Raw genomic sequence first — 14396 nt, 5'->3', positions numbered from 1 at the left:
GTAATAATGATTTTATAATTCACTAAGTATGACTTACTGTCTAAATGAATAGAAGAAGTGGTGTTTGTATAAGTGTTTTGCTAAGTAAATATGTAAGTATGATCCATTGTTTGCAGAAGTGAGTAGGATGACTTCATATGTGAATAGGATGCGTGCTTTTGTTTAATGTCGATATAGATGTATAAGTATTTTTGATAGTGTTCTATTGTTCATTGACAGCATGTATGAGTGAATCTACAGGTAAGTGATTAGATGTGTGTATACATCTATGAATCACTGAGTGGATTTTTAGATACTTGTATTGCTGTGACAATGGATTTAAATATGATACTCCGTATTTTACAAAGAGTGATGAAAAATTGTAATAGTGTATGAAAAGGTGTATGTGATTGTCACGTGGATGATGTCATCAGTGATGTCATCAGTGATGACATTTGAGATGTCATCAGTGATGTCACTGACCATGTCATGAATGATCTAATATGTGACATCATCAGCAGTGGATTGCGGGTGCGCGAAATATAGTTAACACAACTAACTATATAGGAGCAATTTCAATGGTTTTGTATGAGTAAAATGTCCAGCTAACTATAACACCACTAAAACTTAGTTTTTTGAGTGAATTTCAAAGGTTTTTTAAAATCTAATTCCTAACTATATAAGGCCTGAAACCTATGTTTTTTTCAGTGAATTTGCAAGGTTTTTTAAATGCTAATTCCTAACTATATAAGGCCTGAAACCTATGGTTTTTTTCAGTGAATTTCAAAGGTTTTTTAAATGCTAATTCCTAACTATATAAGGCCTGAACCCTATGGTTTTTTCAGTGAATTTGCAAGTTTTTTTTAAATGCTACTTCCTAACTATATAAGGCCTGAAACCTATGGTTTTTTCAGTGAATTTCAAAGGTTTTTTAAATGCGAATTCCTAACTATATAAGGCCTGAAACCTATGGTTTTTTCAGTGAATTTCAAAGGTTTTTTCAATGCTAATTCCTAACTATATAAGGCCTGAAACCTATGGTTTTTTCAGTGAATTCGCAAGGTTTTTTAAATGCTAATTCTATTAGCGGATAACGTTTTTATATATTAAAACGTTTTTTAAATCTCAAATGCCTGCTTTGCTAACAGAGTTTTTAAGCACAGGCTCTTTTGTCTCTGGTGGCCATCTTGGGAGACTGCATATCAGAATTTTTTTAATGAAATATAAGAGGATTTGAGAAGTCACTCAAAATGTGCCCTAATTTTTCTTTCTTCAGCACTAATCATAATTTCTATGGCAAAATGAACCCCCTCATTTTGTTCCTTTGCAAAGTAAATGTTTTAAGTGTTAACACTTTATTCCAATCAAGATGACTTCAGGTGTGCCATACTTTTGTCATATGTAAGACTGTTAGCGCTCTAGTTGTTCTTTAGAACACTCTGGGACATTCTGTCATTGGGCTATAGTTGGGCTACATCTGGCTGATATTTGGGCTACATTTGTTTTTTTTGTCTTTGGTGGCCATCTTTGGGCTACATTGGCCTACATTTGGGCTCTAACATATATATATATATAGCCCAATGTAGCCCAATATATATTTTTTCAAAGTTAATTTTCGTAAAAACCACTGGAGCACATATCTTGAGACATAGCAAAGGCACATCGGGCTACCAGTCCCTACAATTTTGCCAAGTTTGGTGGAAAACCATTCAGCCGTTCGGGCTAAAAGTGAGTCCAACCGCCCTATGGAAATTAACATGGGGAAAACACGTTTTGGGACCCCCCTTTTATCTCGGCCCCCGCTTGACGAATACCCCCCAAACTTCCAGGGAAGAACCGGAGCGCCGCGAGGCAAAGTTAAGGACAATTTCAGGAAGATTCCTCAACCGGCGCCAAAGTTATTCCCAATAGAATGTTGCGATTTCCCTATGGAAAACAATCCTAACTATATATACCTACTGGCTATCGCCAGTAGGTAATGTATATATATATATATATATATATATATATATATATATAGCAAACCGAGAAAGTTCTCTGAGAACATATATATATATATATATATATGTTCTCAGAGAACTTTCTCGGTTTGCTAACCAGCAACAGTGACAGGCGCACATTTACACACACTATGGAACATCAGCCGGCCCAGAGTGGCACGCAGTACAATAGGCCTGACTTCCAGGGGCATCTCCTTCCAAATAGAAAAGGAGTATAGTACCATCTATGATAGACGACGCACAATGGGGAGAAGAACAAATCTATTTGGGTTAAGCAGTTTAATTCACCGCACTATACATACTGCACGAATGTTCACATGTTTTAAGTTCAATAGCAATGATTGCCAAATTACGAGCGCCTCCCTCCACATCAATGTGAACTGCTGTTGAATGTGCCCACAACACAAGCGTTCCAACGATAATAGACATGGAATTTGTTACAGTTACATTTACAATGATTAGTATAATTGTAAAATTCGTAATTCTATGCAACAAACAGCATTTTACTTTATTGCATTTTATTTTATTTCATTTTTTAAACAACAGAAGAAAGACTGTATGAACCATGACTCACCGTATGCAAACAGAGTGTACCTCTTCCATGGCATCTATGAGGGAGATCTCCATGGCAACCAACCCATGTCACGACCAAGCTTTTCACGTGCATATATATTGCACGCTCCATTCAGTGTTTAGATGTTGTGAACAAGGCGGTTTTGCCGCCGAAATGCGTCAAGCCACTCGTATGGAATAAAACACTTCTTTGATAAACCTGATCCCACAGTATCAGCACCTGATTTCGTATACAAGAATCCAGGATTGGAAGTTGTACAATGCGGACTATATAGATTTGGGAAATGTTGACGATTATTTAGGACAGATTGATCCGTACATTTGCCATCTTTGTCTCTACGGGTTATATGCCTTATGGGACCCATGTAGTGGTAATTTTATCTAAGGATGTTTTGTTCAAGAATAGACTTGGATTTGCATCAGTTTTTGTACTTGGTTTTGTCTTTCCAACTTTACGCTAAATGTGATTATTCATCTATTCTCTAATATGGATGACTCCTGGAAGCTCTTTTCTGGATTTCTTGGGACAGGTTCTTTTGAATACTTCCTTCCCGTGTAGGGAACTGTAGTTTACAGGACATTTGTAACTGCCTTTAGCCCTTCTAGCCCATAGGCTCTTGTCACCCTTTTGTGGTCATGTATTACTGTCTTACTGTTGACTGCGGTCTTCTGACAGTATTGTTCAGCTGCCCTTGGGGCATGGTTTTTTCCATGCCTGTAGGCCTGTTTTATTTTGATTGCCTGTGGTCGTTGCAACAATATTTATAAGTAGCTCATGCTCTTTTTCATCTAATTCCGACATACTTCTGGTCTATTGTTTATTTCGACCGGCTTGTTCTCTTTCAGAACTTTCTAGGATTAGTTTGCATACCCACCTATGGATTGGTATAGCTATGGTACTTAATTCAAAGGAATCGGAGTCTAGATGTCTCTACAGATTATCAAGTTACTTACCTTCAGTAACGGATTATCTGGTAGAGACAGCCTAGTCGCAGATTCCATAAAACCCTTCCCATTCCTCTCTGCTCAGTGAACGACCAGGAGTGTAAGGGTTTTATCCTTTTTCAGCACTGGTTTTATACACCAGTGTTCAAGGTTTCATGTACTTGTGTGATTCAATAAAACATTTGGTCTTACCTTATGGATCTTGACTTAATACCATACTATTCATTTCTGTTTTCTAGTTATTGTTTCAAAGATACATTGATCTTTTTTGGCACACTATTTCCACAGGTACTTTTTATAGTGGCTCCGCGTTGTCGTGGAAGGTTTCATAGAAGAAACTGACGTCTGTGCGCTGGAGGGGTCTTTTTGAGTCCACTGACTTCATACCTGGAGTCAACATCATCACAGAGTCATACGACGCCATGCCCCAGCACGCAGAGGTATTGCTGAAAAACTTCCAGATCCAGTCTGACACCTGGGGGGAATTCAAAAGTTAAGGAATCTGCGGTTAGACTATGTCCCTACCAGATAATGCGTTACTGACGGAAAGTAACTTGTTCTTTAAGTACCTTCCTTATGCCATGAAAGAACAGGAAGCTGCACCCTTTGCGAAAGTATCTTAAGTTGGAGTAAATAAGCACACTGATGATTAATTTACCTTGTGCTTCTCTAAGAACAAGGTGTCCATGCAACCAAATAATTCAGCTGACTTTGGTGGATGTATAACTTGCAACTAGATGATGCTCTTGCAGTCTTTCTTTCCAATTGACCCATGCTAACCGTGTGTTTCGCATTTTAAATAGTGAAATCACTTACCTCGTTTATTTGAGCATGGAAGAAAGCTAGTATGAGCAGAAACAGTTTCATGATTCCTTAGTCAAAAGGAGTGGGTGATCCTTTGCTTGGGTAATATTCCGCTACCATCATGTTATATCTGCATAGTTTAATCTAGTACGACTAGATACATATGATACAACAGTGCTTTAACTGATGATGACCCTGTGCGCACCTCACAGATTTGCACTTAAATCTCATGTCAAATTTAAAAATAATATCAAGTATAAGATGGTATAAGAACTAAATTAGATCTGCAATTGCCAAGCAAGGGAACTTAAAATACCACAAACACAATTATGTTACATTATGGTTTAGCCTGGAAAAAACTGTGATTACCCTAAAGAGTGAGTACCCAGATTTATTATATAATTGGAATGTACATGACCAAACAACTAGGTGATCCAATGACCCTCTACGAAAAATAATCTTATGAAGGAATTCAGTCATAATTTGGAATTCCAATAGAGATGATGGAGCAAGGTTGCGCATGTAAAGCGACTTGCTTGTACTCAACCCTCTTAAAATAACTCGTAATGTATTAACTAACATGTTTCGTCTTATTAATATTGCACCACACTTCTAACATCTAGGGGAAGCTTTTCTATGTGCTTTTTACTAATCGTAATCCGCTTGCATTAAAATGGCCGCTGCTACGCGGGATTCTTTTTCCATTACGCATGCGTCTGTCACACTCATGTGACATGACGTATTTCTCTGTTTGGAGGGAAACTTTTGCTTCTGCGCACTAGAACTAAAATAGCTGCTCTTTTTCTTACCGTGCAATAAGCTTGCATTGCTGCTTTTGCTAAACTGTTCGTTCTGCCTAATACCTAATGCAATAGTTAAATAAAAGTAATGGGAATAGAGTAGAGATAAGTAGTATACAGAACCTTCTTTTATTCTTTGTTCTGAAATTGTTGTTCTTTGACTTTATCACTAGCTTGTGTTGGGGCCTGGGATGTGTCTGTAACTCCATTTCGAATCCCACACTGCGCATGAGCCAGAAATTCAAGAATCCTCGAGTCATGGCATTAAATGGATGCCAAGTCCTGACTCGCTAGAAGATGCGTATGGGAAACCGAACTATTGACCCGCCAAAAGGAAGCAAAGTAAAACATTGTATTTGTTATTGATATATTCACTGCCGGGTGGAATAAAAATGCATGGGAAAGTAAATTGATGGGAAGGAACGTTAATTTGAATACAGAATGGAAGTTACCTCATATTAATATGGTGTGATGACCTATCCTCGTCTTTTTGTCCAATAAAAATTGGGGATTCACACATTTGCAACATTGGGGGGTGGTACACTGCCCTGGAAAATGGTATAACTAGGGTAGGCTTAGCTAGTTAGATTGTCCGACTTGTCCGAATAGCTGACCTGTCACTGACCCAACGCACTCAATAGGCGATCGAGAGCAGAGGTGCTGGCGGAGCACTCTGTCAGAAGAATCAATAACCCAATCGGGGTTCTAAGGGAGAAGATTTTTCGCTAACCCAATCTGGGTCCGACTGTTGGCTGCAGTGAGGGGTGTGACGCAGGTGTTGCACTTTAGCTGTGGGTGCCAGTCTTAGCCTGTGGTGGTCCTGTCCTGATCCAATTTGGTCCATACCTGTCCTGATTCTGGTCTGCACCTGTTCTGTCCTACTGGCACCTGCACTTTCGGGGTTCTGTCCGTTATCCCAGCCTGTGGCCAGGGTTGGTCTTCATACCATTCTAGGTAACTATAATATATGTGGGTATGTTATAGTACGTCTTCCTTTTCTCTCCCCTACCTATGTTTCAATACTAAAAATAAGTTTTTATTTCTCTACATATTGTTCTTATCATTATTCTCTTAATTGAAAAGACTAATCAATTATGTATGAACTCAGACAATGAAAAATTCTCTTAGATAAATTGTTTAAACCTTTCCCGAGTCTGTGGTTATTTTATGAGTGCAAAAGTTTAATTACTGCCTATTATGCGAACACCCTTGATCCTTTAGGACTCTAGGTACCGGTAACTAGGTTTGGTAAGTTAAATGGTATAGGTTCTGAATGGTTAAACAAATTGATTAAGCGTAGGTTACCTGTTCAAAGTGTGTATGTTATTTTTTTATGGGCCCAGGTGAGTATTGTAAAACGAGCAGGTGAGCCCGCGCTCTATCACAGAAGTTATTTTTGATGAACACAAAACTTCAAAATGACTGCTACATGGAGTTGAAATATAGCTATTTACCAGAATTCATAAACCATCAATGTTTTAATATTCGTATTACCACAACATTCCAGTTATACTGAATGGTAAATATGGCTCCCTTACAGCGGGTATGGCTTTTTGTGGAAAGTGATCTGCTGAGACAGGGTTGCAAAATGCAAAAATGTACTGGGAAAACTGATATTTATTAATTCATTATTCTACAGCGAGCAAAGACGAAACACTCTGCAGGCCGACTAAAATGACATCTTGAGGCATTTAATAAAATAAAGCTATAGAGAAACTATCACATCAGATATGTGTCATAATTGTGAGCACTGATTTATTAGAGAATATATTCATCTTGGAAAATGTGATTTACAAGTTGTACAATAATTACACAGAAATGTCAAACGGAAATTCTTCCACCCCTTGATGGCACAGTATGTAGAAAATATGTGCTCCAAGTGTTGGGGTATGAAAGTTGGTATCACTTGAGAAGTGAATGATGGAAAAGAAATTCAAATAGACTGGAAATTATGGAATGTTACATTAAAAAGTAATTAGATATTTGTAGGTGAAATCCAACTATAAAAAATGCACTGGAAATTAACACTTCCTGGCAAAACGGATTTGTAACAAACTGTCTTGGACTCAATGAAATCCTACAGTTGATATGAAAAAGCCGTCACTCTCAGCCCTACTGTCAGTCAAATATAACCACATATGACAAATCTGTACCCTGGCCTCCGATACATTATTGCATAACCAGTTACATCTTTCAAAGAAAATGGATCCTTTAATCATGGATCAAGACTTTGGAACAGGAGGAGGAGCTTCACGCGCATCCAAGATGGCCGCGTGAGCTAGGGGCTCCCGAGACCCTCGTACCCTCCCGCATATATCCTGCTACATATCCTGATTGCTGTGGATGTCACTGAGTGTATGAACCACGATAGAGATGAAAGCTGAAAACCGCGTCCCGATCGGACCCCGGGAACCAAAGTTGTGAGGTGGAGAAGTTTGCGGCCTTCGTCTCCCGGATGCCCGGTGCTTGGGTTGGCAGAGTCCCCGAGGTGTAATTGAACAACATCGGCATGGACCTGCGGAGGAGGCCGGCATAGTCTAGCTTTCACTTTTGTTTTTGACACTTGGACTGGTCTCGGAATCGGAAGACGCCTCATTGTGAGGACGGCCCCTACCCCTCTGAGCGCTTACTAGTATTCGACAACTATACAAATTATTTGATTTTCGCCTGAGGGGTTCGCCGCCCTTCGTTTGAGCCACTTTGTGTGCTGAACTGTGAGGTACGTCTTGTACTTTCCGGATCCTTTCTATATCCTGTTTGCCCGGAGACCGGTTCCCCCCTCTCCAGATCTGAGACTGTCCTGCAATGGCGAGCAAACCAGAGGGGGACCGGCAGAAGTTGAGAACCAACAGAAGGGGTGGATATACCCAGTCCAATGTCATGGATAGATATACCCAGGTCAAGGGATCGCCCGGTAGCCCGGGAAAGTCTCAAGATGCGACGAAGGATTCTGCATCTTCGAACACCGAACCGACATTGATGGACGTTATGGGTGCAATCGAGGGAGTCAGATCAACCCTTGGGCAACAGATTGAGGCCCTTGCACATAAATTGGACACTGTGTCTATAGATGTGAATTTAATTCGCACAGACCTTACAAAAACGAACGAAAAGGTCAAATCACTAGAAATTATATCGTCGAGTTTAACCGATGACGTCGTGGAGCTACAGACTGAATGTCGGAATCTGAGGGCCGTGAATGACACAGTTGTTCGTCGCCCGGAGGATTTTGAAGGGAGATCCCGAAGGAACAATGTCCGTATAATCGGAGTTCCGGAGAAAGCGGAAGATCAAGCTACCGACCTCTTTGTTGAAGACCTTATCGCTACACATCTGCAGCCCAAGGGACTCAGTCAATTTTTTACCATGGAGCGAGCTCATAGAGTCCCTGGGGGCAAACCGAAAGTGGGCGCCCCGCCAAGGCCTATCATAGCACGGATCTTTAACTTTTGAGACAGAGATGTCGTTCTTCAGGCTTCTCGTGCGAATGGACCCTTGCAGTTTGAGAACTCGTCTATCAGCTTTTTTCCGGACTTCACCCAAGCGGTTCAAAGGTAAAGACTCAGCTTCATGGGGGTGAAGAGACGACTTCGGGACATGGGACTTAAATACGCCATGCTTTTTCCATCGAAGCTGAGAATCGAACGTGATGACAGGACTTATTTCTTTAAAAAGCCCAACATGGTGGCCGACTGGTTGGACATGTTGCCGGCCCGGCAAGACCTGGAGGGACACTTTGGTGGTGCTGAGGGGAAACATCCTTTACAACGCAACTTATACCACGCAGTGCCTTTACGACGCAACTGTTACAACGCATGTCATTACATCGCATAGCGCTGGGGGGCGCTCTAGGATAGGGAATAGACTTAATTTACTATCCAACACCTTGCCTACTATCCACGGGGAATGGAGTTGGAATAGTAAATTAAACTATTCACTATCCAGCACCCCTTAACGCTATGCGTTGTAACAGAATGCGTTGTAAAAACTGCGATGTAAAGGCATGCGTGGTAAAAGCATGCGTTGTAACGTCGTACAACCGGTGCTGAGAGTGGACATATGGACCAGGATTAAGTCTTGCTTATCTGACTCCTGGGGTCGCCAGGGTATTTCCTATTGCTGTGGTTCTAATGATCTTGTGCAGCTCCATACAGCTGAACTGGGAGGGTTACTGAGTTATCGGAGGATCTCTCTCCTCCTCAGCTTTACTTTTTGTAGTTTAGTTTAGATGTGGGGGCGACAGGCACATTGCGAGTTGGGGTGGCTCTATAGTCGAAAGCAGGGGTGCAGGGTGGGGGGTATTGTACCGAATTGTTTGGGTAGGGGTGGTGGGGGTTGTTGGTTTTTTGTTTCCTCTTTCAACAAGGCGATATATTGCAAACGACTGACATTGAGGTGCTGGACTCGGAGGGGGGATGGTTCTTCTTTCTGTTTTATGATGGGGGTAGGGGGTTGAGGTTGATAAGCTGGAATGTCAATGGGTTAGGGGACAGGATTAAGCGCGGGGTGGTGTTGCAGCTTCTGAAGCGACACTCCCCGGACGTGGTTTTGTAACAGGAAACGCACTTGGTTGGGAATACACGTTACGCCATGAATCGAAAGGGATATCGTTTGGTTGCTCATGCTGGGTTTACATCCGGTTCCCGTGGGGTTGGAATCCTCCTTAAGAACTCTCTTCCTTTCGAAGTGGATTCAATGATCCTTTACTTGTGGCAGACCTCAGGCTCATCTAGCCTTCATCACCGGCGCATACTTTTCCCAGAAGCCCAGAAGCCCAAACCTCGCCGCACCCGCTCCGCGGGTGCCGCAGCGTGTGCACAGACTCAGGACACCGCGGGTAAGAGGCGCTAGCGGGGCTGCGAGCGTGCAGGGACTCCAGGAACCAGGAGTCCCTGCGAGACCGTTCTCCAGCTTCCGGTCCGCTCTCCCTGCTGGCCCTCCCCCGTCCATCGAGGAGTGAAAAGCAACCCTCGCCGCCTGCTCTTGGGAGTCCATTTTTTACTTGTGGCAGACCTCAGGCTCATCTAGCCTTCATCACCGGCGCATACTTTTCCCAGAAGCCCAAACCTCGCCGCACCCGCTCCGCGGGTGCCGCAGCGTGTGCACAGACTCAGGACACCGCGGGTAAGAGGCGCTAGCGGGGCTGCGAGCGTGCAGAGACTCCAGGAACCAGGAGTCCCTGCGAGACCGTTCTCCAGCTTCCGGTCCGCTCTCCCTGCTGGCCCTCCCCCGTCCATCGAGGAGTGAAAAGCAACCCTCGCCGCCTGCTCTTGGGAGTCCATTTTTTACTTGTGGCAGACCTCAGGCTCATCTAGCCTTCATCACCGGCGCATACTTTTCCCAGAAGCCCAGAAGCCCAAACCTCGCCACACCCGCTCCGCGGGTGCCGCAGCGTGTGCACAGACTCAGGACACCGCGGGTAAGAGGCGCTAGCGGGGCTGCGAGCGTGCAGGGACTCCAGGAACCAGGAGTCCCTGCGAGACCGTTCTCCAGCTTCCGGTCCGCTCTCCCTGCTGGCCCTCCCCCGTCCATCGAGGAGTGAAAAGCAACCCTCGCCGCCTGCTCTTGGGAGTCCATTTTTTACTTGTGGCAGACCTCAGGCTCATCTAGCCTTCATCACCGGCGCATACTTTTCCCAGAAGCCCAGAAGCCCAAACCTCGCCGCACCCGCTCCGCGGGTGCCGCAGCGTGTGCACAGACTCAGGACACCGCGGGTAAGAGGCGCTAGCGGGGCTGCGAGCGTGCAGGGACTCCAGGAACCAGGAGTCCCTGCGAGACCGTTCTCCAGCTTCCGGTCCGCTCTCCCTGCTGGCCCTCCCCCGTCCATCGAGGAGTGAAAAGCAACCCTCGCCGCCTGCTCTTGGGAGTCCATTTTTTACTTGTGGCAGACCTCAGGCTCATCTAGCCTTCATCACCGGCGCATACTTTTCCCAGAAGCCCAGAAGCCCAAACCTCGCCGCACCCGCTCCGCGGGTGCCGCAGCGTGTGCACAGACTCAGGACACCGCGGGTAAGAGGCGCTAGCGGGGCTGCGAGCGTGCAGGGACTCCAGGAACCAGGAGTCCCTGCGAGACCGTTCTCCAGCTTCCGGTCCGCTCTCCCTGCTGGCCCTCCCCCCGCTCTAAGTCCGCCCTATAACTTCGCTTGTCCCTCCCGCAGCGCGGGACGCAGCCCGGGCGAAGACAGGGCAAAGACTGGGCCGTTTGAGGCCGTTCGAGGACTAAGAGGACTGGACTGGGCCACGCCCCTTGGTTGGTGCTTTGTACAGTTTTACTAGTTTTATATTCACATATTTAATTATTTATTGGGTTTTTAACTAATCTGTACAATGTGCTCACGGGGCAGTCGGAGTAAAACTCTTATGGCTGCCAGTAATTCCAACCGAACACTGGATGATTTCTTAGTTAAAACTAATTTAGCCATAGACGAGGAAATTAATAAAATGCAGCACAGGGTCTCATTGGATCTTGAAGCCGCACGAAGGCTATCTGAGCACCTAGCTAGCACCAGAAAATCCTCTCTGGGGAATATTGCTTCTGCACGCACCCCGGAGCATATAGCAGGTCCTCAGCCTTTGTTGGTCACGGCTGCCATCCACCCACCTCCTTCCATCACCTCTTCAACATCCCCTTTGATCCCTATACCCACTTTGTCGGAACCGACTAAGGATTTTGTTACATTAACTGGCACGCCAGGTACTTTGTATTCCCCTAAAATTAATCAACCTACAAAGTCTGGTAGGGCTAGAAAAGCAGCAATCTTCAAAAAGAAATGTATCGCTAGGGCCATACATGCACGGAAAAAAGCAAAAATTGCTAGATCACAATTTTTCAATAGTAGAAGGGCATTGGGATCTTTGGGTCCAAAGGATGCTAGCATGACAACTAACCCAGGTATTCTGGGTGGGACAGCCACTGCGGATTTAAATGTCTCAGTGGATGTGGGTATTTTGGCTGCCTCCCCAGAGTTGAATAGAACAGATGACCATGTGGGGCAGGTATGTGGAACATCGATTGATAGAGGGGAAGATGAAGACTTTCTGAAAATGGTCTGGGTCACGTTAAAACAACTACTAACCCCTTTAGAACTGAGGCTTTCTCGTATTGAGAACAACCTGTTAGAAATGGACAGGACAATAGTAACCCTGGCCACTTTGAGCCTGAAGGACATGGACGCAAAAATTTCCCGTGAAACTGAATCACCTCTTCAGGTAAAAGAACTAACACCTTCACCATCACCCCTACAAATACCACAAAATATTCCTATGCCCGTACCAATAGTTAAACCTATACCAAAGCCACGTACTACAACTATTGTAAATCAGACTGTTTCAGCCCCTATTTCCGTTGCATCAAAAATATGTCCTTTACAAAATCCGGCCCCTAGACAGAATTCAAATCCACGAGCTGCGACACAAAATCCTATAAGGCAAAATACCATAAGGCAAACCCATAATTTTCAGCGGCCATTTAATCGCCCTAACTTCCGTGGAGGCTTCATTGATCTTCCACCTGAGGCTGGGCCTTATGTCATCATATTAGCTGGAGTTCCGGAGCTGGATCAGCACTCTCAGGAGAACCACCATTCCTTGAAAAATAAAGTCATTTACTGGCTCAATTCTAATACACAGCTTCCTGCTCAGCAAAGAAGCAGTGTATTAATGGTTAGAAGAGTGCCTTGGATAGGTCCTACACCTAAGTCACTAGTAGGTGACTGTATAGTGGTTACCTTTGCTGAACCTCACACAGCACAGCACTTATGTGCACTCCCTTCGTATGAAGCCAATCCCACAATAGTCCTGAGACCCCTTACTTTCTTTTATCCTCCAAGAAATCATTATGCTAAGGAAGGTCCATGGACTACTGTCCATAATACCAGACGGACAACAAACAGGTCCGATAGGTATAATCAGCATAATTGGTGGCAAGGGGCACCTAACACCAACATGTTTGGTTGCCCACAGGAAGTGGTGGGGTGGTTCCCGAATAATATTCCTTTGAGAAACCGTTTTGATCCACTAGTGGGCATGGATGAGCAAGACTGACCATCACAAAATTCTAATGGTAATGCCCTGATAGTAGAAGAGCCCAGCCAGAGGGAGACGGGCGAAAGTCGCAACGATAACTTATGGGAGAATGTTCCCATGGGTGACGGTCGTGCTTCTGACCCCCAAGCCCCTCAGGTTGGTACTAACACTGAAAGTTTACTAAGTCCAACTATCCTAGTACAAAACTCGGAAATATTACCTGTGTCAGTCAGAAAGGATCAAAGTGAATCAAGGATTAGCCTAATTTCATGGAATGTTGCTGGGCTTGCCTCAAAATTGGAGGATGAGGTATGGTTAGATTTTGTGGGTGTCTGTGACATTTTGTGTCTCCAGGAAACATGGAGCCGTTCTACTCAGAACATTGAGGGCTTTTGTGCCCTTAACACACTAGCGGTACCTTCACAGGCGGGTAGGGCTAAGGGTGGTCTATTGACTGCAACTTCACTGAAACTGTGTAAACTTGTAATCACTAAGGTAGTAGACACAGTATGGTTCCAAGTGTCGATGTTGGTGAACTTGTTCCCTGAACCATTGTTATTAATTAACTGGTATTATAACATCTTTGATAGCACTGAGACAACTGTTATGTTGAAGCTGGAGGAAGCCATAGCCAGGGCACGCCTCGAGCAACCCCTACTCTTTGTCATCTGGGTGGGTGATTTTAACTGTTCGTTATGCACCCATGGGGACTCGAAGGTGTGTGGTTTGAGAGACTCTCATGATTTTCCTTTGGCTCATTTTAAACATACACCCCAGGGGGACGCCTTAAATAATATCATTATCTTAAATGATTTATCTATAATAGAACCCTGGGTTGGCCCAGATTTGGCTCCAATACCAACGTTTCAGGGAAGTAGAGGCACAACGAGTTTCATTGATTTTGCAATTATTTCCAGTGAGTACGCTCATTATGTGGACAAACTGGAAGTGATTGCAAATGCCGCCAGTGACCACAACCCTTTGATCCTGTCCCTCCTGTGTCCTGTTAAACCCAGACATTCTGTCTGGGAACAACCCATAAAGTATAACAGAAATCAAGGTATCACTCTTAAGTGGGGCAAAATAGACGCAGCAGGTCTTGAGCACGAAATAATAAATGGATATGCCACAGAATATGATGCTTGTTTATCATCAACAGCCAACCCAGAAAAAGTTATAGGGAACTTTGAGTTACTATGTGGGCATGTAGCCGAACGGCTCACAAAACCAATGGGGAAAAATGGAAAGTTAGGGCCCAGATGGTTTGATG

Source organism: Lissotriton helveticus, chromosome 10 (assembly GCF_964261635.1).
Source record: "Lissotriton helveticus chromosome 10, aLisHel1.1, whole genome shotgun sequence".
NCBI lineage: Eukaryota > Metazoa > Chordata > Amphibia > Caudata > Salamandridae > Lissotriton > Lissotriton helveticus.
The sequence above is the reverse complement of the archived record's forward strand: the minus strand, read 5'-3'. Positions refer to the sequence as shown.